This window comes from Homalodisca vitripennis, chromosome 6, assembly GCF_021130785.1.
Source record: "Homalodisca vitripennis isolate AUS2020 chromosome 6, UT_GWSS_2.1, whole genome shotgun sequence".
In the NCBI taxonomy this organism is placed as follows: Eukaryota; Metazoa; Arthropoda; class Insecta; order Hemiptera; family Cicadellidae; genus Homalodisca; species Homalodisca vitripennis.
Window position 1 is genome coordinate 159,021,198 of NC_060212.1, and position 14,097 is coordinate 159,035,294.

Genomic DNA, 14,097 nt, shown 5'->3' on the forward strand with positions numbered 1-14,097 from the left:
TTGAATTTAATTTCGATTCTGTATGTGGTAGGAGCAGTAAGTACGTCGTCTACAAGTCGTGATACAAAACATATACTTTCATCCTACATGTAATTTTTATCCCTCAGTAGTTTAGACACCTCGCAAAAAATAATGTTAACGACGAAAAATTGGAAAAAATTGAAAATCTACAACATCAAATGCAAACAGTGCAAAATATATGCAAAGATTACTATGTGATACAAAATATCCAAACAAACACTACTTAACCTATAAAAGAACTTTTATTATTGTTAATACATATGCAAATGTATAGGTTTTTTACCTGACAAAATTTTGAGTTTAGATTGTGAGGAAAATTGCGAAGTTTAAATTTTCCTCGAATTATATTCCTTTCACGAATAATAGACGATGAATTGTCGAAATATTGCTGTAAAAAATTACCGTCTTGGCGATATATCGTACAAACAATGTTCTGTCGAAGAAGATCGATCACTGCACGATATATCGCCTATTTGTGTTTTTTATCACAAGCTAACAGACTTGTACAAACATTTATGTCTTATGGCCCTATAACTTCGTTCTAATGTCTTGATTGTCCTGATCACTCCATTCTACCAAGTATTACATGATCACATTACTTAGTTCAATCGTAAAAATAATCGACTTGACATTTTATATATCTAATGTACCGTACATACATATTAAAGCCAATTTAGCAGGTAGAGGGTAGTTTGCAGTCTTTTCCCCGATGTTGCAATACGATTTTATAACCATCTTACTTTAGGTAGTCGGTTCAATCAATGCTGATTCGCTACTACACCATTGTATAATTGTCAAAACGGACTATATTACTTAGTGCTATTGCATAATGCTACTAAATTGTATACTACTATATATTTAACTAAATAAAGACAGTAACAAATGTAATTCGACGATTGCAACAATATTTGAGTAGTTGAACAACATTATGTTGTAAAATATAATAAATTGTACCTTATTAACTCATCCAACCAATGATTAACTCACTGAATGATTCACTAACTTACTAGTTAGTTCACGCAATGATTGACTCATTCATTCACCAATTAACTCACCGAATCACTCACTGAATGATTCTCTCACTGTCTTACTGATCCAATTACTTACGGACTTTCAGAAATGAATAATTTTAAAGGTATTACAGACTTTTGTAGAACAGTGCAAGTGCTCCTTGTACAGTCGTAGCTCGCTTCCTACCAGTACTCCTTTAGAAGTCGGGTACCGCTTACTCACGTACTGACCATTACTGAATGGTTGTGTAACGGAATTCATTATTTACATTACCATCGACATAAACAACATAAAGATGAGTAAGGAAATCATCGGCAATGAATGGTAGGATAGGCTCCAGTGTCCATGATATTGACACCTGATTTATCCATGCAATTCCTGAAAGAGGAAGGTGTGAACGGAGTACCTGACCCTGAAAAGGCTCCACAGGTCTTTTTCCAATTCCCTTTTCTTTTTGGAATTGTATTCCACCTCCGGATAATATGGTTGCCTATGTGAGGGACATAAAGGACTTTTACACACCAAATTGGGCTTGCAGTGATTTTCCAAAATTTGAACAACTGTTCCTATCCAATAAGTTTCAAATACATTCACAGCCACCATATATACGTGACATCAAGATGTTGGATCACTTCGTTCACAGCTTTGTACCACATGATTATCAGTCTCTGTCACTTGATAACTGGCTCAGAACTAGACTTACAAATGTTGCTTTCCTCTAGGCGTGCATATTCTACTTGAGAAGCATTTACTCCAAGTATGACCTAACAAAACAAACATTAGGAATAGGAATTCCAAAAAAGCGTATCAAAATAGCTAACTGTAACTTACCGAGGATTAGGAAAACGAAGAAAGAGAAATGGTTTAAAAGATTTTCAGCGCTATTAGAGTTATATAGAATTCAATCCGGGATGGCTCTACTTCCTCTTCGGTTGCAACAAGACTTTGAAGTCCTTGAGAAAATAACACCATTCTCACAGAAGAAACCAACTGAAGAATAAATTTGGAGGTTATAATTACATTAAGCTTTCTACTTTGCCGGTCAGGGAAAATAAATAGAACTGCACCTGATCGAAATCAAGGTAAGCCACTATATTATCTTATTCACCCGACCCAGAGTTGTCTATTCAATATAGATAGGTATCGTTGTAGAACTTTTGTGGAATCCAGATAATATTCCTAGAGACTTCGCATCCTCGAGATGCCTGAATTTGCTATAATGCTAAAACTCGTGACAACCATACACGACTGTATTCACATTCGTATAGACTAAGAAGACAACGAGATCAAAAGATATTAAAAATCCTCGCCAATAAGTATTGACAATGTAGTGGTAAACGCCACCTCTTTCAGTTGTAAAATTAAATCTAAATAAATATATGACGGCTAATCCCCTTAGTAACGCACTCAATTAACGATCTAGTGCAAGATACTGAATGCACACTGCGCCTAGAAAGAGATACGGAACATATATAAGCAACAGATGTCGGCAGAGCTCAGGGAAATCGTCAAGTAATATTGGACAGAAACAAAACCAGCCATCGTCATGGTTGTGGAAGCTATTCATAGATTTAGAAATGAATATTCGGGTTTTTTTTAGAAATGAAGCTTCATGCACAATTTCAAGTCTATAGGTTAATTCGTTTTCAAGATTTCGGCGGACAGATATAAAAAAGCCAAATATGAAACCTTTCCAGCCCTACGAATCCAAACCTCAGGCAAATAAGCATCCATGAAACTACTACTCTTCTTACCGTGATGTGATTCTCTCAATATTGTGTAATATCGTGGAGCTCGGTATTACAATGACGAGGTTTCTCCAAACAATATAGCTTAAAAAACTTAGGCCAAAACGTCAAACTGTTTGACATATTGGTAGCTTATAGGTGTCTCAATCTTCCTCTGTCAATAGAACGTGGACGAGTGTAGGTGAGGCTGGGACTGCGGATGGGAGAAGCGGCAACGGACGTCCTGTACGCAACACGGTAGCTTATGGGTGTCTCAATCTTCCCTGTCAATAGAACGTGGACGAGTGTAGGTGAGGCTGGGACTGCGGATGGGAGAAGCGGTAACGTCGACTGTACGCAACACGGTAGCTTATGGGTGTCTCAATCTTCCCTGTCAATAGAACGTGGACGAGTGTAGGTGAGGCTGGGACTGCGGATGGGAGAAGCGGTAACGTCGACTGTACGCAACACGGTAGCTTATGGGTGTCTCAATCTTCCCTGTCAATAGAACGTGGACGAGTGTAGGTGAGGCTGGGACTGCGGATGGGAGAAGCGGTAACGTCAACTGTACGCAACACGGTAGCTTATGGGTGTCTCAATCTTCCCTGTCAATAGAACGTGGACGAGTGTAGGTGAGGCTGGGACTGCGGATGAGAGAAGCGGTAACGTCGACTGTACGCAACACGGTAGCTTATGGGTGTCTCAATCTTCCCTGTCAATAGAACGTGGACGAGTGTAGGTGAGGCTGGGACTGCGGATGGGAGAAGCGGTAACGTCGACTGTACGCAACACGGTAGCTTATGGGTGTCTCAATCTTCCCTGTCAATAGAACGTGGACGAGTGTAGGTGAGGCTGGGACTGCGGATGGGAGAAGCGGTAACGTCGACTGTACGCAACACGGTAGCTTATGGGTGTCTCAATCTTCCCTGTCAATAGAACGTGGACGAGTGTAGGTGAGGCTGGGACTGCGGATGGGAGAAGCGGTAACGTCGACTGTACGCAACACGGTAGCTTATGGGTGTCTCAATCTTCCCTGTCAATAGAACGTGGACGAGTGTAGGTGAGGCTGGGACTGCGGATGGGAGAAGCGGTAACGTCGACTGTACGCAACACGGTAGCTTATGGGTGTCTCAATCTTCCCTGTCAATAGAACGTGGACGAGTGTAGGTGAGGCTGGGACTGCGGATGGGAGAAGCGGTAACGTCGACTGTACGCAACACGGTAGCTTATGGGTGTCTCAATCTTCCCTGTCAATAGAACGTGGACGAGTGTAGGTGAGGCTGGGACTGCGGATGGGAGAAGCGGTAACGTCGACTGTACGCAACACGGTAGCTTATGGGTGTCTCAATCTTCCCTGTCAATAGAACGTGGACGAGTGTAGGTGAGGCTGGGACTGCGGATGGGAGAAGCGGTAACGTCGACTGTACGCAACACGGTAGCTTATGGGTGTCTCAATCTTCCCTGTCAATAGAACGTGGACGAGTGTAGGTGAGGCTGGGACTGCGGATGGGAGAAGCGGTAACGTCGACTGTACGCAACACGGTAGCTTATGGGTGTCTCAATCTTCCCTGTCAATAGAACGTGGACGAGTGTAGGTGAGGCTGGGACTGCGGATGGGAGAAGCGGTAACGTCGACTGTACGCAACACGGTAGCTTATGGGTGTCTCAATCTTCCCTGTCAATAGAACGTGGACGAGTGTAGGTGAGGCTGGGACTGCGGATGGGAGAAGCGGTAACGTCGACTGTACGCAACACGGTAGCTTATGGGTGTCTCAATCTTCCCTGTCAATAGAACGTGGACGAGTGTAGGTGAGGCTGGGACTGCGGATGGGAGAAGCGGTAACGTCGACTGTACGCAACACGGTAGCTTATGGGTGTCTCAATCTTCCCTGTCAATAGAACGTGGACGAGTGTAGGTGAGGCTGGGACTGCGGATGGGAGAAGCGGTAACGTCGACTGTACGCAACACGGTAGCTTATGGGTGTCTCAATCTTCCCTGTCAATAGAACGTGGACGAGTGTAGGTGAGGCTGGGACTGCGGATGGGAGAAGCGGTAACGTCGACTGTACGCAACACGGTAGCTTATGGGTGTCTCAATCTTCCCTGTCAATAGAACGTGGACGAGTGTAGGTGAGGCTGGGACTGCGGATGGGACAAGCGGTAACGTCGACTGTACGCAACACGGTAGCTTATGGGTGTCTCAATGTTCCCTATCAATAGAACGTGGACGAGTGTAGGTGAGGCTGGGACTGCGGATGGGACAAGCGGTAACGTCGACTGTACGCAACACGGTAGCTTATGGGTGTCTCAATGTTCCCTGTCAATAGAACGTGGACGAGTGTAGGTGAGGCTGGGACTGCGGATGGGAGAAGCGGTAACGTCGACTGTACGCAACACGGTAGCTTATGGGTGTCTCAATGTTCCCTATCAATAGAACGTGGACGAGTGTAGGTGAGGCTGGGACTGCGGATGGGACAAGCGGTAACGTCGACTGTACGCAACACGGTAGCTTATGGGTGTCTCAATCTTCCCTGTCAATAGAACGTGGACGAGTGTAGGTGAGGCTGGGACTGCGGATGGGAGAAGCGGTAACGGACGTCCTGTATGTGGGAGGAAGCGCCCATACCGCCATTTCCGTGCTTTAACCTTCGTCATAATTACTAGACAACACCCGGCCCGGCCTGGACCCTAGCTGCTGTGACCTATATTGTAACCGGCATAATCCCTTGTGACCATAAACGCATATTTACCGTATCACTGAATTCCATAGATAGGATGATAGTGGTTTCTAATATCTGTTACATCAAAGTCCAGGAGTTCAAATGAGAACCGATCCAAACGTTTAGTATACTTATGAATGAGATTTCAAACATTTCATTCAACATTTGCGTAGTTCTCCCTTTCAAAATTATCCTGAACCAGCAATTACCGCACGCAATTTCGTAGGCTTTGCATGTTTATCAGCACTCCTGGATCAAGTGAATTATATTTCCGACGCCAGTGTGAGTTGGTTGATTTCCGATCCAGAAGAAAATATATAATTCACAGGTCAATTCGACCATTGTTTTCTGATGCCATAATTGGATTTGCTTTGTTGCCCTAAAGAAGAATATATATATATATATATATGCATAAGCAGGTCTAAGAAGCCTTTTTCTGTCAAAAGACAATTAAAATGGGTTTTATAACAGCCCTTAAATTTATAGTAAAAGGTGTATAGTAACTTTGTCTGTGATATTTGCATTACAGTACTGACCAAGCACTGCATACGTAATATTTGCTAAAACGTACGGTTTAAATGATATAGTTAAATGATAAACACTGTGCTTAAATGATTTTCAAAATAGGAATATTTTAACCAGGGCCCCTAAGATGTCCATGTCCAATTTCAGTACAATCACTCTAGTGTTTTTTACATGAGTGAGTAACACACAGAGATACCATCAGAATGTTATATAACAGTATGGATGGATCTTTGAATTTGAGAATTCTTTTGCAAATTTAGGTACATATTTTCAGTTATCAAACCAGATTCCGTTTGATCGATATCAAACGATCTTTCTTAACAGAGTAATTTATAACATCAAAAGAGCACTTCTAGATAAAATATTTCATGATTAAAATGATATTGAATGGAAATTTCAATAAATGAATTGTTAATGAAAATCATCAACCCGCAGAGGGTTATTCTGTACGATGTCCTTCTATGTTAAATATTTACTGATTAAAATTATACTGAACTGAATTTTTTATGAAAAGTTAATGATGCTTAATAAACAGAGCTTTGCCCGAACAAATCGTGAAGACTTACGTCATTTAAAGCTATATGTTCATGTATTCCGAATCATGATATAAGTAGCGTCTTATTAAAAAAAAACACACACACACACACATACACAGGGTAACCCCACCACTGCCATTACATTTTCCAAAATCCGTAAAATAATACGTAGCTATGGTTTATTTAGTAGAAACTCTCAACATTATCGTTTATTTATTTAATTAGGGCTTTTAAACCTAATGATTCCAAAGCGCAATAGGATTTAAGATATTTTGCGATCGTGATAAAGTAGAACATCGTATTTCAAGAATACGAATCTAGTGTTTATTTGTACACAATGAAACTATCGTAGAATGTCCGAACCCTATTTACCTTTTAGGTGCTCACTAAGAAATCGTACCTTCCTCATTGAAAACTATTTTGATATTGTTCCAACAACCATAACTTGTCTCAGGAAATTGTTGATTGCAGTTACAACGGGGATTTCTTGTGGCGCCTCTATTTTAAAGATAAAGTTGAAAGGTGTGTTATTTACAAGTAGAGCTAAAAGCCTTCTTTGGCGCTTAACCTTGGTACCAACGGCTTAAAGGTGATTCCGAACCACTATCAATAGACGAGTGGTGGGCTGTTGGCAAGGACAGGATATCTCAGCGGTCACCCATCCAAGGAGCAGCCACGCTCGACGTTGCTTGACTCGGTTATCTCGCGATAACCGCTGTACCCACTAGACTGCGCTATCGGCAATTAAACTGGAAGGAAATGCATATGAGGTCACAGAAACGTCGTGTGCGTTCAAAAATCTTTGGATTTGGTGGTTTCTATACTCATTAATACACATCCACTATATTTTGTTTTCGTGATTTGTATTAATAAAATTCTTGGAGTAGCATAAACAGTATTAGAGTTTAGGAGTCCCAATCTCATTAAATCGTATTTCATGGAAAGGGGATGGATTGGGCTCATCTTTGAATACGTAATAAATACAGAATGATTGGAAAATATGGACTAAAAATTCGAGAAATGGGTGAAAAAATTCGTTTACTATGAAACTATAGATAGAAACAAATGGCTTCTTCCACCATTAAATGTACCCGTTAACTACTCAATAGAGTGCGTGAAGTTAGGTCCTTATCTAATTTCGATATCCTGGATAGCGTGAACTAATAAACATATTTACTCTCCTTAATATTAAAAGCAGTCGCTTATGGAATTTATGTACCAACCAAACAGGCGGCAAGTAATGCCAGATAAAAGCTCATGTTTTTTTTTCTACAGATGCTTCTGACATACGTATAGTACCGAATAATTACATGCAGTCCGAATTACTACTACACTCTACGCCTCTGAATAAATTTGAGTTCCGATTGAATGGAGGATGGAGCAAATAAAAATTGATAAATAACCAGAATAATACACGAGCATTATTAATGTAGTTCTTAAAACAAATAATTTATGAAATTTAGAATTCAATTCTTACTAAACTTATAAATGGAATATTTTACCTTTGTCGGAGGATTTTATTATTTTTAACAAGGTTAGGAAAAGGTCCGGCTACCACATGGATACTCACTCAGTTGAATTCTTGTATAGTAATAAAATAACATTAAAAAATACTTCTAACATTTATACGTATGATGTAGTTTTTATTATCTTTGCAAATAAGAGCGTTGAGTCCTTGTGCAAAACGAAAACCAACCAAAGGTTGTTTTTTGCTCCAGGGAGTTATAAGTTTGATAAACTAATCAGTCTAAACTGCTATCTGTTTGTTATCAGCTGCCATTAATCAGTAGGTAGGGAAAGACGAACCGCTCAACCGCAACCACAGCGCGTGCCCGATTCTGCTTAACCACAAAAACTGCTTCTTGCGCCGCCTTCGACCTGCTTGTCTTCTGCTAATTGACCGGTGACAACATTTCACTGCTGAACCTACTTTCTTATTATTAATTTACAAGTCGTTTTACTGTAATCAATTTTTAATGTTTTTTCGTCGTCTTTCAGTCGTTTATCTCATTGGCAGCAGGAAAGCACTTATTCAAATATTGTATGTTAGACAGGTCAACATAGGGCCATGTTTCTTGTACGGTCTTCCACTTTAGCATATATCTTGACAAAATCTCTCAGTTATTAAAAATTACACTGATAGCCGCTTCCAGAATTTGGTTAAACAGGCAAGTGCGTTATTCTGTGGGGGGGAACTATTTCTCTTATTGCATATAGCAAAGCGTCTTCTACCAGTTTCTTTAGAAAGAAGTATGTTGTCTGTCTGTCTGTACGCATGATAATGTCGAACGATTTGACAAAAACGGTTAAAATTTGGTGTGAAACCCTAACCCTTTATCGCTACTGGAAATGGTAAACGTCGACTGATTGTGAGCCTTGATTACTGTCCATCAAAAGCGACTCTTGTTACATTGATCTTTTGGGTAAAACTATGTTGGAAAAAGAAAAGCAAAGAATAAACCAAGTTTCAAACAGAGTATATGGTGAAGGTTAATCATACAACATGTCATTAATACATGCGATGAAGTTACTTTGTTGGAATAGTGGCGTACAAATCTTGAACCTGCAATTTTGTCAGAATAACCTATGTACAAAGGCCGTTTTACTGTGTTGGACTGTATAAATTAAATGTCACAATAAATCTACTAATTATAAATTCTAGGGTTGAGCGTCAAAACGTATTCTAAAGTATCAAATTAGCCACCGCAAGGTTTATTGGTTGAGCGTTTAGCGCAGCAGTCTCTTCTACCAGTTGACGAAAATTGATTTCTAGGTTTGTGTGTTGACGAGACCTTTCGTATAAGTTAACTTGGAAGGTTGAAATTTGGTTTGAAACTGCTCACCTGTACTCTATACTTCAATTGAAAATGTTATGAACATCAGTCCATTCGAAGTTGCTCTCCGGGACAAGATTTGGATCGAACGCAAAACCTCCAACGCTGACCAGAAGTCTAGCGTGTATTTAACCTGACTATTTCTATCAAAATCTGGGACAATAAGTTGACATAGAATCAAGTTTACCATTTCAATAGTGCTGGTCATAACACTGATTGTTATGTTGTATCTGTGATTCTTCCATCTACTGATTGTATTTATCTAAAACTGACTTTTAAAACAACTAGTAGAAATTATCTGTTAATTTGTTTACAAAAAACATTTCTAGTTTTTCTGACGGATTGAAACTTCTCCTTAATCTCATCTGAGGATCAGTTCTCTAAATGTTACATTTCAAAAGGAATTTTAAAGTGTCTAAGTAATCATTATGGGCTGTTAAAATCCATTTGGTTTGTTTATTAGTTGGGATACATTTGTTTTTAAATCAGGGAATTTCCTTGGTTGCGTACAGTGGTTCGGATGATATTGTGATATTGAATAACTCTTGCTTGTTGATTAATAACTCTCCATTATAATAACTATCCTCATCCATTGATTATTCACCACGTACACTCACAACTCATATTCATCTCAAAGAAATCTTAAAAGTTGTGAAGGTTTGTATGGAATAGTGGCTGTTATAAGATTCACCATTGTCTTTGGCCTCCTGAGGGTCAACTTTAAATAAGATTTCGGTGTCTCAGAGAAATTGAAATTAGAAACAGCTCGCCTTTCAAGAGATTAGTTCACCACAGTCGAGTGTTACACGTAAACCCGTTAGTAGACATCCGATCTGAGAAGGAAGGTCCAGTCTTCATCCACACTCAACGACCTCTCCGTCCTTCGTGATTCCCGTTAATGGGGTTCCGTGACGATCAGTTGGGGTTAAATTAAATTACCAGAATAGAAACAAAAAGCCGGCCGCAGGGCGTGCATGTCCGGGCCCAATAACGCCAAATCTGCGGCTTGCGTGGTGCTTCATCACACCTCCAGTAGCAGCCTACAAATCAGCCCTGTCAGACCACTCCCGCTACCGCTCCTCTCGTCGCGTCGTGTCGCCGGCTCGCGCTGTCTGGTGACTGGTCATCTTATTTACTAACAAGAAGTCGTCTAAAACAATGCCCAGGAAGAAACGTCACTAACATTTGTCGTAAAGGTGATTAGCATCATCAGTAAATTTTATCAAATAGCAATCAGTTTGGATGGACATATATCGTGTGGAAAAAAGAATGGTGCGAAGATAGAACCCTGTGGTTTACCAGACTTACTTTCATATGACATTTGAGACAGTGAAGTTTATGTTTATCACCACACTCTAAACACTGCACTGTGTTGCTTTTTGAAGAGTTTTAAAACTCTCCATTAGGGCCTATAGAAGTCCATGAATGTATTCTGTAACGAATACAAAAAGGACAGAAATAGTCTGGGCTTCCTTGGAATATAGCTTATTGTAATCGACTAAATTATAAATAAGATTATCGACTAATAACAAAATTCGAGTTATTGTGGAAGGCTTCGAAAGCTTTCCACTGATAAAGAATTAAAAAAAGTAAGAAGGATAATTAAGAGATTAAGAACAAGCATATACTTTGTCTCCCAGAAGTTGATGAGAGCTCTGATCCCCCATTGCAATAGTCAGTTGTTGGAAATCCACTGGCACGAATTTAATCATCCAATTAGGTTTACTGAGTCCCCGACTCTTTCTGTATTATTAGAAAATTTAAACATAGTCTTTTAAACTTTTATTCTCGTAAGATTGCTTCTACACTTTCTGTATGTGTGTGTATAAGCATCTTCTTTATAACAAAATGAGATGTTTATTAAGAATGTTCAGTCTTCATATATCGCTTCATCTGATCTTACTTAAAAATTTGTTATCTGTAACATACGGAAATATACGTGAAATTCCATTTAATATTAGAAACAAATATCATACATAATGATTCTCTTTCCGTCGTTTCCGTATAAAAGTTGTTTTTCCTTCAAATAGTAGATAATGCTAATTCCTTGGTGTTTGAATATGCGGTTTAACTACAAGCCTTCGCATTAAGCAGTTTCGTCCATACAACATAGTTTATGAGTATAATCGTAGTCAGTACACCACAAGAAAACAGTAGTCTCAATAAATTACTACTTAATGACTGCTCAAGTAGCAATATTAAAAAAAGGTTTCCTAAAACCACAAAAGATTCTTAGACATCTAACGTATAAATTAAGTTGTATTAATTAGATACAATATACTGTGAATAGAACATCTCAATATTTCAAGGAAATTTATTCACTTTTATATGAGTAAATTATTACTCAAAAATTGCAGTTCTGTTGGAGCTGCAGTAACTAAAATTGATAGTTGTTCTCGACCAATCTAGGCAACGTTAATGAAAGCATTTAAGCCCTTATTTCAGCCCATTCAACATTATGTCAAAACGCTAAAGCCAACTCACTCCAAATTTTAAAACCAAAAGCCTTTACATAGCCCAACCAATAGGGATTGTGGTAGTAGAAGGCTTTACATAGCCCAACCAATAGGGATTGTGGAAGTAGAAGGCTTTACGAATCTCTCTCCCACAAGAAACGTTGAAAATAGGTAATACGCAGAATTAATAATGCCCACTGGTATAGAACTAATAATTATCAGTGGAAAAAATGTAACTTTAAAAATTCGAAGTTTCAGTTTGCTTTAAACATTTTGAAACCTTGAATTCGCCAACACAGTAAAAGTAACTAATTAAAAATATATTGTGGTAATCAATGGTCGGAAGATGACATACAGATAAAAATCCCGGAAACACAGTCCAAACCCGTCTCAATGAGGTCGCGGTTCGCTAGCGGTTAGCTGTGCCCCGTCAATGGTGGTTCCTAGGTCTGGCCGTCGGATGGCGCTGTGAACAATGTCAAGAGACACCTACCTATATTCTTTGTGTACACGAATCAGTCTATGAAAAGAAAACTCTATCTGAAATTGTTTACGAAAAATTCATTATTAAATAAATACTTTAGGATATATAAAAACCTTTCGATTTTGATTCTGTTGAAAATTAAGAAAACGTTATATCCAAAAAACACGTATTGAAGTTGCTTCTTATTTCGCCTCAACGCCGGAAAAGATCGTTAACGACTCGTCACTAGGTTCTTTTTTGTCAGTTGCCGCCAAAATCCTTCTAGGCACTCGGGGCAACAAATTGGCATCGGGGCTGAGTTTATTTTTACACGGATCAGCTAGAAAGGTTTCCTTTCTTCTGTAAGGCTAGTTTCCGTGAAAACGAGCTTACCTCGCGGGCCAGCCGTGTAGAACAGGCGGCTCAAAGCGTGCCGCGGGTCGCCGGAGCTGACGGACTGGAAGCGACAGGGGACAGAGGTTTTTATCTCCAGACCCCCCCCCCCCCCACGACCTTTCTAAGAGCCCAAATTGGGCGCCCAGGAGTCTACCGCTCTCAAGGCCAGGTAGGAACAACATCCACAACCAGTTGCTGTCTCAAGTATTGGATCCTGCGTTCTCTCAGCACGTCTGGAATTTTGTTGCTGCTATTTTAGAGCATCTTCTTTGACTATTTCTTCTATTTGAATTACATTTGAACAGTCTATTGCAACAAATAAAAAAAAAACAACTTAATACTAAAGTTATGAGAATATTAGAATTCATTATTATTATTACTTTACGTTAATTTAGGTTAGTTTACAGAGATTTAACATTAGTTTTTATTTTTAACTTGTTCAAATATGACCAGCAACTTTTTTGATATATGTATGTCGCCATTTTTGCATGCCAACTTCCCACTAGCGTAATATAACTCGTTATTATCGTTACTTTACGCCAGTCTTCAGTATTGAGAATTGATGTTATTATAACAAAATTATTGGGTATTCTCACCAAATTTTTAAAATCCTTCATAAAAAACGTTAAAATATTTGAATTTTCGCAATTATTGGTTTTTACTTACATTACTGAGAAGTATAAGTTTTTCAATTACAATTCTGTAGAAAATTATAGCTCAATATGTGTTTTTTTAGTAACAATGTACATTATTAAAAATTGAAAAACTTTGTTAAACAAACCATTTTAATAAGTTTCTATTAACTAAACAATGCAGATAAATTGGTTTTTCAAACTAGAACATTGAACACTTTTATTTTAAACTTATAAATAAACTTTTAATATTTACAATTCTTATAATGTCGCTTAACTAATTAATATTTATCAGAATATATAGCAACATCAAAACAGTAACTAATTATTATTAGGCCTATTATTTATATACCGAATCAATGTTATAATATAAAAAACATATAACGCAGGGTTAGAGTAATGGAATGAAAAAAGTATTTAGAGGATAATTTTACGATACTATTGTAACAATATCTTATGAAATACTAGTTAACAATGTGCAAAAAGATATTGTGGAGGTGCTGGGATTTGAACCCAGGACTTTCAGCATGCGAAGCAGACACTCTACCACTGAGTTACACCCCCACGTATCAACTGGATTACAATTGTAATACTAGAGTGTATGCAGTATTTTTATTTAATTGTGTGTACAATGTACATTAGTGTCACGTCAAAACAATTATATTAAAAATAAATATCCTTCAAAATTATTTTGTATATTTAAAATAAACAATATGCTAAACAATTTAATAATTACGTCGTAGTCAATTATACAAAGATGCATACCTAAGAATGCG

At 38.6% G+C, this 14,097-nt stretch overlaps 1 non-coding gene across 1 annotated transcript; it reads right to left on the bottom strand.

The window, feature by feature from the left end:
* Positions 1-13,813: 13,813 nt before the first annotated feature.
* On the bottom strand, positions 13,814-13,885 carry Trnaa-cgc. Its single transcript has one exon. It is a non-coding gene; the product is annotated as a tRNA-Ala (tRNA).
* Between the last annotated feature and the right edge of the window lie 212 nt (positions 13,886-14,097).